We start from the raw sequence: 12,295 nt of genomic DNA, 5'->3' as shown, positions 1-12,295 counted from the left end.
TTTAACCCTTTAACAATTTACGTGTTTTGTTCCTGTATTTGTCCTCTTTAGTGGTAAGAGCACAGCGCCATACATTGTACGGAGGCCGTGTTTGGTATTGCAGCTCAGCCCTGTTTACTTGAATGGGACTGAAATGCAAACGGGACATGTGACTAATAAATGTGACATCACGTGGCCTGTGAAGCAGAATCGAAACGATCGCTTTAAACAGCTGACCCTCAATCATCCTGTCCAATGGAAAGCCCCTTTAAATAAATTTTGTGCTTCTATTTAGGCTATTTAAAGGGATTCTACCATTAAACTACCTTTTTTTCTAATTACCACGTCGGAATAGCCTTAAGAAAGGCTATTCGTCTCCTACCTTTTGACCTGGTCTCCGCCACGCCGTTCCGTAGAAATACCGGTTTTAACCGGTATGCAAATGAGCTCTCCACAGCAATGAGGGCGGGCCCCAGCGCTGAAACACCGATGAGCTCGTCCCCATTGCTGCCCGAGAGCTCTTTCCTGCTTCTCTTGCTCTTGTAGTTCTATACAGGAGCATAGAGAGGCCACCCCAAAATGGCCGCCGGCTATTTTCGGGTAGCCGCTCTTGAAGTTCAATACAGGAGCCGGACGGCGACCATTTTGGGGTGGCCTCTCTATGCTCCTGTATCGAACTACAAGAGCAAGAGAAGCCAGAAGAGGCGGAGTTGCTGCAGTATAAGGAGGCGGCGCAGGAAAGAGCTCTGGGCAGCAATGGGGACGCGCTCATCGGCCTTTCAGCGCTGGGGCCCGCCCTCATTGCTGCGGAGAGCTCATTTGCATACCGGTTAAAACCGGTATTTCTACGGAACGGCACGGCGCAGACCACGTCTAAAGGTAGGAGACAAATATCCTTTCTTAAGGCTATTCCGACGTGGTAATTAGAAAAAAAAGGTAGTTTAATGGTAGAATCCCTTTAACATGGTATTTACATGTTATTCATATATATATATATATATATATATATATATATATATATATATATATATATATATATAATAGATTTTTAAAATTTTTGTCTTTTGTAGGAGTAAATTATGTAAAATTTTTATGTTTTTGAAATTTCAAAATTGTTTGTGAAATTTGTGTCCTATCACTCTGTCTGCCATAACAATCGATTTTTATTTTTTATTGCCCCGACAGATCTAAATAGTTTGTGAATAGTCGTGATCGAGTCTTATCGTTTCGTGTCGACATCTCCTACATAATCTATGTGTCTCCATGTTAACAGACTACCGATAGGCCTGATCCTGCAGTCACGTTTTTTGTGACTTCTTACTAATCTACCAAATGTCATTAAGGCTAGGTTCACACGACCATCGCCTCTCCTTCGTTTGGGTCCAGAACAACGGAGCGCTAAACACGCAGAGTCCAAAAGACGCCATTGACTATAATGGGGTTCATTGGATGGGAACTGGAACCAGCGGAGGAGAAAGTCTTCCACGCAATTTTCAGATGGAGTCGACTCCGACACAGACGTGAACCTAACCTGAGCAAAGAGTAGGGATTTTGGATGTGACTACACTGGGGTTATTTGTAGTCTGTTACAATGGAAACATAGGCCTGACTATACAAAACAACAGGACGTTTTTAATGACGACTATGCGCAGGGTTGATTATTTTGTCATATAATGGTGGAGGTAGTTGGGGTCACCCTTGATATGTCACTGCTCCATTCACTTCATTGGGGCTGCAGGAGCTGCAATCACGGACAGCCACATAGATGTGAATGGAGCTTCTAGGCCACCATACTTCATGTCCCGGAGTTCGGACCCCAACGATCTGACACGTATGTGGATAGGGGATAGGTGTCTACAGGTAATATAAAGAGATACCGCCAGATACAGTCCCAATACAGTATAATAACACACTACGCAGATCCCCCAGCAGCCGATTAGATTCACGTACCGAGCACAAACCCGGTACAACGGGGAATAAAAGCCGCTTTCTGTATTTTCTTCCTCTAAGAAAAGTTTACAGAGAGGCGACACATCTTGTGCCAGAGGGAACGCGGTTTTCTTCCCGTTCCCCCTACACGGTGACCACAGAGAGAGCCGCCAGTCCCAGCATGGAGCCGCTGTTATATGAACTCTGCCACGTCTTATCTTATCTGCGGTTTTCAGCAGTCATTTTATCTGCCGCCTGCACTTTATTCTTCACAGCAGCGTTATAATGCCGACTATAGAGGAATATGTCACACGGGCCGCACCGCGCCGTCTAATAGGGGGGATTAGAGATTCCCTTCTACTCTTCTGGCTTCAAGGCACCAGAGATAGTGATAATCGAAATGGTTGAAAGTCACATATTCCTCTAAATCACCAGGAAATAAAGGACCTTAAGCCGCCCTCTTCAAGGTGTAAGAAAGTCACAGGCTGAGTACATGATATGGAACTCAGTGACTACTACTATTCTTCAGAATTACTCCTCATAACACACACCTCAGCTGCTGCAGAACATCATAATACACACCTCAGCTGCTGCAGAACATCATAATACACACCTCAGCTGCTGCAGAACATCATAATACACACCTCAGCTGCTGCAGAACATCATAATACACACCTCAGCTGCTGCAGAACATCATAATACACACCTCAGCTGCTGCAGAACACCATAATACACACCTCAGCTGCTGCAGAACACCATAATACACACCTCAGCTGCTGCAGAACCTCATAATACACACCTCAGCTGCTTCAGAACATCATAATACAGACCTCAGCTGCTGCAGAACATCATGATACACACCTCAACTGCTGCAGAACCTCATAATACACCTCAGCTGCTGCAGAACACCATAATACACACCTCAGCTGCTGCAGAACCTCATAATACAGACCTCAGCTGCTTCAGAACATCATAATACAGACCTCAGCTGCTGCAGAACATCATGATACACACCTCAACTGCTGCAGAACCTCATAATACACCTCAGCTGCTGCAGAACATCACAGTACACACCTCAGCTGCTGCAGAACATCATAATACACACCTCAGCTGCTGCAGAACATCATAATACACACCTTAGCTGCTGCAGAACATCATAATACACACCTCAGCTGCTGCAGAACATCATAATACACACCTCAACTGCTGCAGAACCTCATAATACACCTCAGCTGCTGCAGAACATCATAATACACACCTCAGCTGCTGCAGAACACCATAATACACACCTCAGCTGCTGCAGAACACCATAATACACACCTCAGCTGCTGCAGAACCTCATAATACACACCTCAGCTGCTGCAGAACCTCATAATACACACCTCAGCTGCTGCAGAACACCATAATACACACCTCAGCTGCTGCAGAACACCATAATACACACCTCAGCTGCTGCAGAACATCATAATACACACCTCAGCTGCTGCAGAACCTCATAATACACACCTCAGCTGCTGCAGAACATCATAATACAAACCTCAGCTGCTGCAGAACATCATAATACACACACCAGCTGCTACAGAACATCATAATACACACCTCAGCTGCTGCAGAACATCATAATACACACCTCAGCTGCTGCAGAACATCATAATACAGACCTCAGCTGATGCAGAACCTCATAATACACACCTCAGCTGATGCAGAACCTCATAATACACACCTCAGCTGCTGCAGAACATCATAATACACCTCAGCTGCTGCAGAACGTCATAATACACCTCAGCTGCTGCAGAACATCATAATACAGACCTCAGCTGATGCAGAACCTCATAATACAGACCTCAGCTGCTGCAGAACATCATAATACACACCTCAGCTGCTGCAGAACATCATAATACACCTCAGCTGCTGCAGAACCTCATAATATACACCTCAGCTGCTGCAGAACATCATAATACACATCTCAGCTGCTGCAAAACATCATAATATACACCTCAGCTGCTGCAGAACCTCATAATACACACCTCAGCTGCTGCAGAACATCATAATATACACCTCAGCTGCTGCAGAACATCATAATATACACCTCAGCTGCTGCAGAACATCATAATATACACCTCAGCTGCTGCAGAACATCATAATATACACCTCAGCTGCTGCAGAACCTCATAATACACACCTCAGCTGCTGCAGAACACCATAATACACACCTCAGCTGCTGCAGAACACCATAATACACACCTCAGCGTAATATAGTGCAGTGTAATATATGGCATAACATACTGTAATGTGCTATATAAGAGCTTGTGCAGTATAACATAGCAGTGCTCCTTTGTGTGTCCCTGTATCTCTCTATGATGACTACACCACAGTATATGCTGCCGCTCTCCGGCTTTGCTCCTTTGTGGTGTATCTGAAGCTCTTGACTCCAGGAATGACCCAATCTCCATCTCTCTCTATGTATGCGCGGATCGATGGGATGCAGGAGATAGCCTGAAGAGCCGCACTCCGCCAGGTGCACCATGCCCTACAGCCATATTTAGCGCTATATTTGTAGGTTTTCTCTAGAGGTAAATTATCCAGCTCGCTCTTCACTGCTGAACTTCAGTAGGTGCCGCGGCCTCCGCATGTTAACTATCTGTAGCCCGGCCCCTGACCCTGGGTCATACATCAGGGGGTCTATCCTGCAGTGATGTTTGTTAGCACTATATAAGAAATCTCTACTAAGATGGTTTCTATGTCAAGTGCGTTCTGGTGGCCGGTTTGGAATCGGCCAGGATTCCCTCATTTTCCACCCCTGATACGGCTTTTGGTTGCTGACTAGGCGTGGTGCCTCCACTATGCTTTACACTGCAGGTCTGCTTGTTCAGATTGGCTGCCTGTATACTGAGGGATTCGGCTCCCATATAGGCGATTTAGGCATTTCCGTGCCTTCACCCCAGTAGTAACCCCGCCAGTCTACAGCTTTGTAAATGTCATTACCAGCTCGTAAAATCCAGCATTTTCCATTTCCTTTCCTTACACAGTAAAAATGCCTTAACTCGAGTTGACCTTCTGCGTAATAGAATTAGGCGCGGAATTCATTTACGTTGTCTTTGTGGAGCGGATAGTCGCCGCTGCTCCCATACTCATACATATAGCATCAGGGCGCTCCGACTCTCCACTATTTATAGCTCAGCATTTCAGCTTTGTCTCTACAATCGTATTTTGTCCGGTTAGAGGCACGCGTCACATTTTTGAACACATTATACCATTATAGGGTTTGTAAGACATGGCTGGGTTTTAACCCCTGAGTGACTGTCATGTCTTGGGAATGCATGACCCAGAACAGTTAAGGAACTTTGTTACTTGCATAGCATCATTATTATAGAATTTATAGGCCAGGTGTTCAATCCTGTACAGTGTAAGCTCTTATGGGCAGGGTCCTCTCTCCTGTACAGTATAAGCTCTTATGGGCAGGGTCCTCTCTCCTGTAGAGTGTAAGCTCTTATGGGCAGGGTCCTCTCTCCTGTACAGTATAAGCTCTTATGGGCAGGGTCCTCTCTCCTGTAGAGTGTAAGCTCTTATTGGCAGGGTCCTCTCTCCTGTACAGTATAAGCTCTTATGGGCAGGGTCCTCTCTCCTGTACAGTATAAGCTCTTATGGGCAGGGTCCTCTCTCCTGTACAGTGTAAGCTCTTATGGGCAGGGTCCTCTCTCCTGTACAGTATAAGCTCTTATTGGCAGGGTCCTCTCTCCTGTACAGTATAAGCTCTTATGGGCAGGGTCATCTCTCCTGTACAGTATAAGCTCTTATGGGCAGGGTCATCTCTCCTGTACAGTATAAGCTCTTATGGGCAGGGTCCTCTCTCCTGTACAGTATAAGCTCTTATTGGCAGGGTCCTCTCTCCTGTAGAGTATAAGTTCTTATTGGCAGGGTCCTCTCTCCTGTACAGTGTAAGCTCTTATGGTCAGGGTCCTCTCTCCTGTAGAGTGTAAGCTCTTATGGGGAGGGTCCTCTCTCCTGTAGAGTGTAAGCTCTTATGGGGAGGGTCCTCTCTCCTGTAGAGTATAAGCTCTTATGGGCAGGTTCCTCTCTCCTGTACAGTATAAGCTCTTATGGGCAGGGTCCTCTCTCCTGTAGAGTATAAGCTCTTATGGGCAGGTTCCTCTCTCCTGTACAGTGTAAGATCTTATGGGCAGGGTCCTCTCTCCTGTACAGTATAAGCTCTTATGGGCAGGGTCCTCTCTCCTGTAGAGTATAAGCTCTTATGGGCAGGGTCCTCTCTCCTGTACAGTATAAGCTCTTATGGGCAGGGTCCTCTCTCCTGTACAGTATAAGCTCTTATGGGCAGGGTTCTCTCTCCTGTACAGTGTAAGCTCTTATGGTCAGGGTCCTCTCTCCTGTAGAGTGTAAGCTCTTATGGGGAGGGTCCTCTCTCCTGTAGAGTATAAGCTTTTATTGGCAGGGTCCTCTCTCCTGTACAGTATAAGCTCTTATTGGCAGGGTCCTCTCTCCTGTACAGTATAAGCTCTTATGGGCAGGGTCATCTCTCCTGTACAGTATAAGCTCTTATGGGCAGGGTCATCTCTCCTGTACAATATAAGCTCTTATGGGCAGGGTCCTCTCTCCTGTACAGTATAAGCTCTTATGGGCAGGGTCCTCTCTCCTGTACAGTATAAGCTCTTATTGGCAGGGTCCTCTCTCCTGTAGAGTATAAGCTCTTATGGGCAGGGTCCTCTCTCCTGTACAGTATAAGCTCTTATGGGCAGGGTCCTCTCTCCTGTACAGTATAAGTTCTTATGGGCAGGGTCCTCTCTCCTGTAGAGTATAAGCTCTTATGGGCAGGGTCCTCTCTCCTGTACAGTATAAGCTCTTATGGGCAGAGTCCTCTCTCCTGTACAGTATAAGCTCTTATTGGCAGGGTCCTCTCTCCTGTAGAGTATAAGCTCTTATGGGCAGGTTCCTCTCTCCTGTACAGTGTAAGATCTTATGGGCAGGGTCCTCTCTCCTGTACAGTATAAGCTCTTATGGGCAGGGTCCTCTCTCCTGTAGAGTATAAGCTCTTATGGGCAGGGTCCTCTCTCCTGTACAGTATAAGCTCTTATGGGCAGGGTTCTCTCTCCTGTACAGTGTAAGCTCTTATGGTCAGGGTCCTCTCTCCTGTAGAGTGTAAGCTCTTATGGGGAGGGTCCTCTCTCCTGTAGAGTGTAAGCTCTTATGGGGAGGGTCCTCTCTCCTGTAGAGTATAAGCTCTTATGGGCAGGTTCCTCTCTCCTGTACAGTATAAGCTCTTATGGGCAGGGTCCTCTCTCCTGTACAGTATAAGCTCTTATGGGCAGGGTCCTCTCTCCTGTACAGTATAAGTTCTTATGGGCAGGGTCCTCTCTCCTGTAGAGTATAAGCTCTTATGGGCAGGGTCCTCTCTCCTGTACAGTATAAGCTCTTATGGGCAGAGTCCTCTCTCCTGTACAGTATAAGCTCTTATTGGCAGGGTCCTCTCTCCTGTAGAGTATAAGCTCTTATGGGCAGGTTCCTCTCTCCTGTACAGTGTAAGATCTTATGGGCAGGGTCCTCTCTCCTGTACAGTATAAGCTCTTATGGGCAGGGTTCTCTCTCCTGTACAGTGTAATCTCTTATGGGCAGGGTCCTCTCTCCTGTACAGTATAAGCTCTTATGGGCAGGGTCCTCTCTCCTGTACAGTATAAGCTCTTATGGGCAGGGTTCTCTCTCCTGTACAGTGTAATCTCTTATGGGCAGGGTCCTCTCTCCTGTAGAGTGTAAGCTCTTATGGGCAGGGTCCTCTCTCCTGTACAGTATAAGCTCTTATGATTAGGGTCCTCTCTCCTGTACAGTATAAGCTCTTATGGGCAGGGTCCTCTCTCCTGTACAGTATAAGCTCTTATGGGCAGGGTCCTCTCTCCTGTACAGTATAAGCTCTTATGGGCAGGGTCCTCTCTCTTGTACAGTATAAGCTCTTATGGGCAGGGTCCTCTCTCTTGTACAGTATAAGCTCTTATGGGCAGGGTCCTCTCTACTGTACAGTATAAGCTCTTATGGGCAGGGTCCTCTCTCCTGTGCAGTATAAGCTCTTATGGGCAGGGTCCTCTCTCTTGTACAGTATAAGCTCTTATGGGCAGGGTCCTCTCTCCTGTGCAGTATAAGTTCTTATGGGCAGGGTCCTCTCTCTTGTACAGTATAAGCTCTTATGGGCAGGGTCCTCTCTCCTGTACAGTATAAGCTCTTATGGGCAGGGTCCTCTCTCCTGTACAGTATAAGCTCTTATGGGCAGGGTCCTCTCTCTTGTACAGTATAAGCTCTTATGGGCAGGGTCCTCTCTCCTGTACAGTATAAGCTCTTATGGGCAGGGTCCTCTCTCCTGTACAGTGTAAGCTGTTACGGGCAGGGTACTATCTCCTGTACAGTATAAGCTCTTATGGGCAGGGACTTCTCTTTTTGCCTGAGGGATCTGCAAGGCTTCTCCACCATATGAGGGGACACCAGTATTATAAGTAGTATATGATAGATGGGGGGGGGGGGGTCTATTACATGTTTTACATTTCGGCCCAATTTTTCAGCCATTACATGTGTGTAAATAAAGATAATTTTCCTATAGTCTTCCCTGTTTCTGCCTCAATACAAGATGTGGTGATGAAACCGTTCCATAGAATGGCGTGCCGACTACAAACGGTTAATAGTATCCCAGCGTCCCGTTGGCTTTTCCATGCATCTTCGGCCCTGATCTGCCTTTGATTTGATATCGCCACAGCGAGACTCTCTGTCTCTTCGGCCTCTTGTGTTGCCGATGATACCACATCACCGGCAGATAAGGGAAGTCAAAGTTCTCCGTAAGATTCCTGCGGGGAGCCGAGGTCAAGGCGAGAGAGTTTTCAGTTTTTGGTTTTATCTGCAGCCTTTGTATTTCCATCAGTGAAATCTGCAGCAACCTTTGCGCTTTCCAGGTTCGTCTTTATGGGTTTTGCAAGTCACTGACAAGGAGTTCATGTAAATGCTTAAATCTCCTTTATGTTACTGGGATGCACTATAACCTGTAAGGCGCAATGCCGATCATCAAGTAGGGTGGCGCTATTGAGATGTGGGAGCTTAGTGTATATACAGAACGGACCTCTGGTCCAGATCTAGTTTTATGTACAGGAACCCAATACGGCAACTTTCACATCATGGCCGTAGTGAATGGGAACGATTCGGTCTTGTAGTCCGATGTGCAGGGGTTGTCCCAGTTTTCAGTGCGACAAGTTCAACATGACCAGGATAGAGATTTCAACCTGGTAGAGCTCTGCACAGACGAAGCTTATGTATAAAGGCATTGCTTAATATATTACGACCACCCCTATATTAATATAAGACCCCAGACTAAACCCCCAAAACATATCCAGACCCCACATCAGATCCCCCTAAATAAATGCAGACACCAGGCGCACTAAACATAAATCAGACCCCCGAAATATGTGCAGACATCAGACTCTCTAAACGTAAATAGACCCCAGACCATATGCCCTACATATCTCCAAATCCCATATCAGGACACACTAAATAAATCCAAACAATACACCCTAAATATATATAGAACCCAGACCATATTTGCTACATTGAAACCCTAGACCCCCCATCCAGATCCTAGATCAGACCCACCCACACACACTTGACCAGACTCCTTATAGGGCGGGTTCACACCCGGTTTCCGCTTTCGAGTTTCCGTCTTCTGCCTGAGAAACTGGACAGGAGACGGAAACCCGGCGGTCAGTTTTCAAACCCATTCACTTGAATGAGTTTGCAAAGTGACCGCCCGTGAGCGTCTTCTGCCTCTCCACGGCGAAACAGACCCCAACCATACACAAAGTCGGATATGCAGGACTTTATGTCCGGTTAAAAAAAATAAAATACGGTTTTCCTGCGGAGAGGCAGAAGACGCTCACGGGCGGTCACTTTGCAAACTCATTCAAGTGAATGGGTTTGAAAACTGACCGCCGGGTTTCCGTCTCCTGTCCAGTTTCTCAGGCAGAAGACGGAAACCCCAAAGCGGAGACCGGGCTTAGGTGTGAACCCCCCCCCATATACAGACAGACCCCCTAAACATATCCAGATCGCAGACCAGGCACCCTAAATATATCCTAACCATACCCCCTATACATATACACAGACGTACTAGACACCCTAAACCTATCCAGACCCCAGATCAGACAAAAAGTTTCAAACCCCGGGACAACACGGTGGCTCAGTGGTTAGCACTGCAGCCTTGCAGCGCTGAAGTCCTGGGTTTGAATCCCGCCAGGAACAACATCTGCAAGGAGTTTGTATGTTCTCCCTGTGTTTGTGTGGATCTCATCCCATACCACAAAGACATACTGATAGGGGGAAAAAAACAAGGTACATTGTGATCCCTATATGGGGCTACATAAAAAAGGGTTCAAACCCAAACCAGACGATATAGTTTACCTTTTAGCTCTTGTTCACACTGGGTTGTCTGCAACACTGTTAGCAGTTTATGTGGTGCACCAGATATACTACTATTATTGCCAGTATACAGTTTTTGCACGCTGCCTTTACTCTGGTTCCTATGGTTATATGTGGCCTCGTGGACATCACCATGTCCCTTGATCACGTGACCGATATGTGTAATGGCCCTAACATATGTTATATGGATCAGTAGTATACTATGACTATGAATTCTAGGTGATCACATATAGTTTGGTTTGTTTTTTTTTTCCTCCACACAGTTTATTACTTCAGGCGCCTGGTGGTGGCGCTGTTGTTGCTTATGGGAACCCTTTCAAAAATTGATTCTTACACCTTTCAATTCATATACAGAAAATCTGTTGGCCATTGACAATTCATTCTCAAATACAACTACGTTCACATTGTATTTTTTCCCCTCCATCTTACCAAAACCGAAACATTTGATCACAACATAAGCAGGTTATGAACACGATTTTTGACAACTGATTGTATCCAATAATAACTACATCCCGTTAGCCTAACTTGTTTTTTATTTGCAGTAATTTGCAAATTTTTTTTACGTTTTTGATTTTTTTTTTCACAAATTTTGTTATAGTTCATAAATTATTTAATATGCTTTGATAAATTCTCTTTTTTTCTAGTCCCTATATGCAAACCACACTCAAACGCAGCGTAAAAAATCCCAGATCCTAGACATTCTCAGGATTTCTAGATCCCCAACATGTCTTACCTGTTGCAAAAAATCATCTTTTTTATTTTCCAATTTTTTTTTTCTCCCATGATATTTGGTTATGAGCGATGAGATCAGATAAATTTATAAATGTAATACGTCATTTAATAGGAATTTTTATCGGAGCAACACGGTGGCTCAGTGGTTAGCACTGCAGCCTTGCAGCGCTGGAGTCCTGGGTTCGAATCCTGCCAGGAACGACATCTGTTTGTATGTTCTCCCCGTGTTTGTGTGGATTTCCTCCCATAATACAAAGACTTACTGATAGGAAAAAAAAAAAAAAAAAACATTGTGATCCCTATATGGGGCTTACAATCTACATTTAAAAAAAAAAAAAAAAAATATTCTCCAATTTTTTTTTCTACGAAGATAATTTAAAAAAAAATATATATATTTTTGAAATTTTTTAAAATCTGAATTTATGACCCTTTTTTTTTTTTTTTTAATTAGTAATTGATCCTGTAGAGCTTATGTCAGCATTTAATACATTAATGTAGTCTGATTTATCCTGTTTTAAAACCGGCAAAAATTTTTAAATAAAATTCACAAAAAAATAACATAAGAAAATTCAGAAAGAAATAAAAAAAAAAATCACAAAAAATAAGAGAAAAAAATCACAAAAAAAATCACAAAAATAAAATTCACAAAGAAATAAAAATAAAAAATTCACAAAAATAAAAAAATTCACAAAAAATAAAAATAAAAAATTCACAAAGAAATAAAACATTCATAAAAAATGACAAAAAATTCGCAAAAAAATTAAAAAAAAATATTATGCTTGTAGGCCGCCCTTTAATGTAGTGTACCGTATAACCTTGCCACGTGTCTATTAATTTTGTGTACCTGGTTCCTAGGAACGTATCACAGATGACCTTTAGTTCACATCTTGTCTCGAATGGAAGACGGTACAATGGTCGAGGGAATCTTTCCTGCCCAGATCCCACACGCTTGAAGGAAATTTACTCTAGTAATTCTGCAATCATTGTAAGAGGCCCGGAGCTTCAAACAGACTCGTATCCACACAAGTGCTACATAAGCTGATACACACGGAAATAACATAGACCTTACAAAAGCCTGTTAAGCGTTTCCATTCAGCATTTGGATGCTTGAGTTCACCCTAAGTACTGAAAAAGAAAAAAATGTCGTCTCAGGGTTAATATCCAACACAGATATAGATCACATATTGCCAACGTGGAC

The 12,295-nt window shown here is 44.5% G+C and overlaps 1 protein-coding gene across 4 annotated transcripts in view; it reads left to right on the top strand.

The window, feature by feature from the left end:
• WDR7 (WD repeat domain 7) overlaps window positions 1–12,295 on the top strand; it is a 237,946-nt gene that overhangs the window by 157,364 nt on the left and 68,287 nt on the right. The window lies entirely within an intron of this gene.

Source organism: Leptodactylus fuscus, chromosome 1, assembly GCF_031893055.1.
Source record: "Leptodactylus fuscus isolate aLepFus1 chromosome 1, aLepFus1.hap2, whole genome shotgun sequence".
Taxonomy (NCBI): Eukaryota; Metazoa; Chordata; class Amphibia; order Anura; family Leptodactylidae; genus Leptodactylus; species Leptodactylus fuscus.
This window is presented reverse-complemented; position numbering and strand designations above follow the sequence as displayed.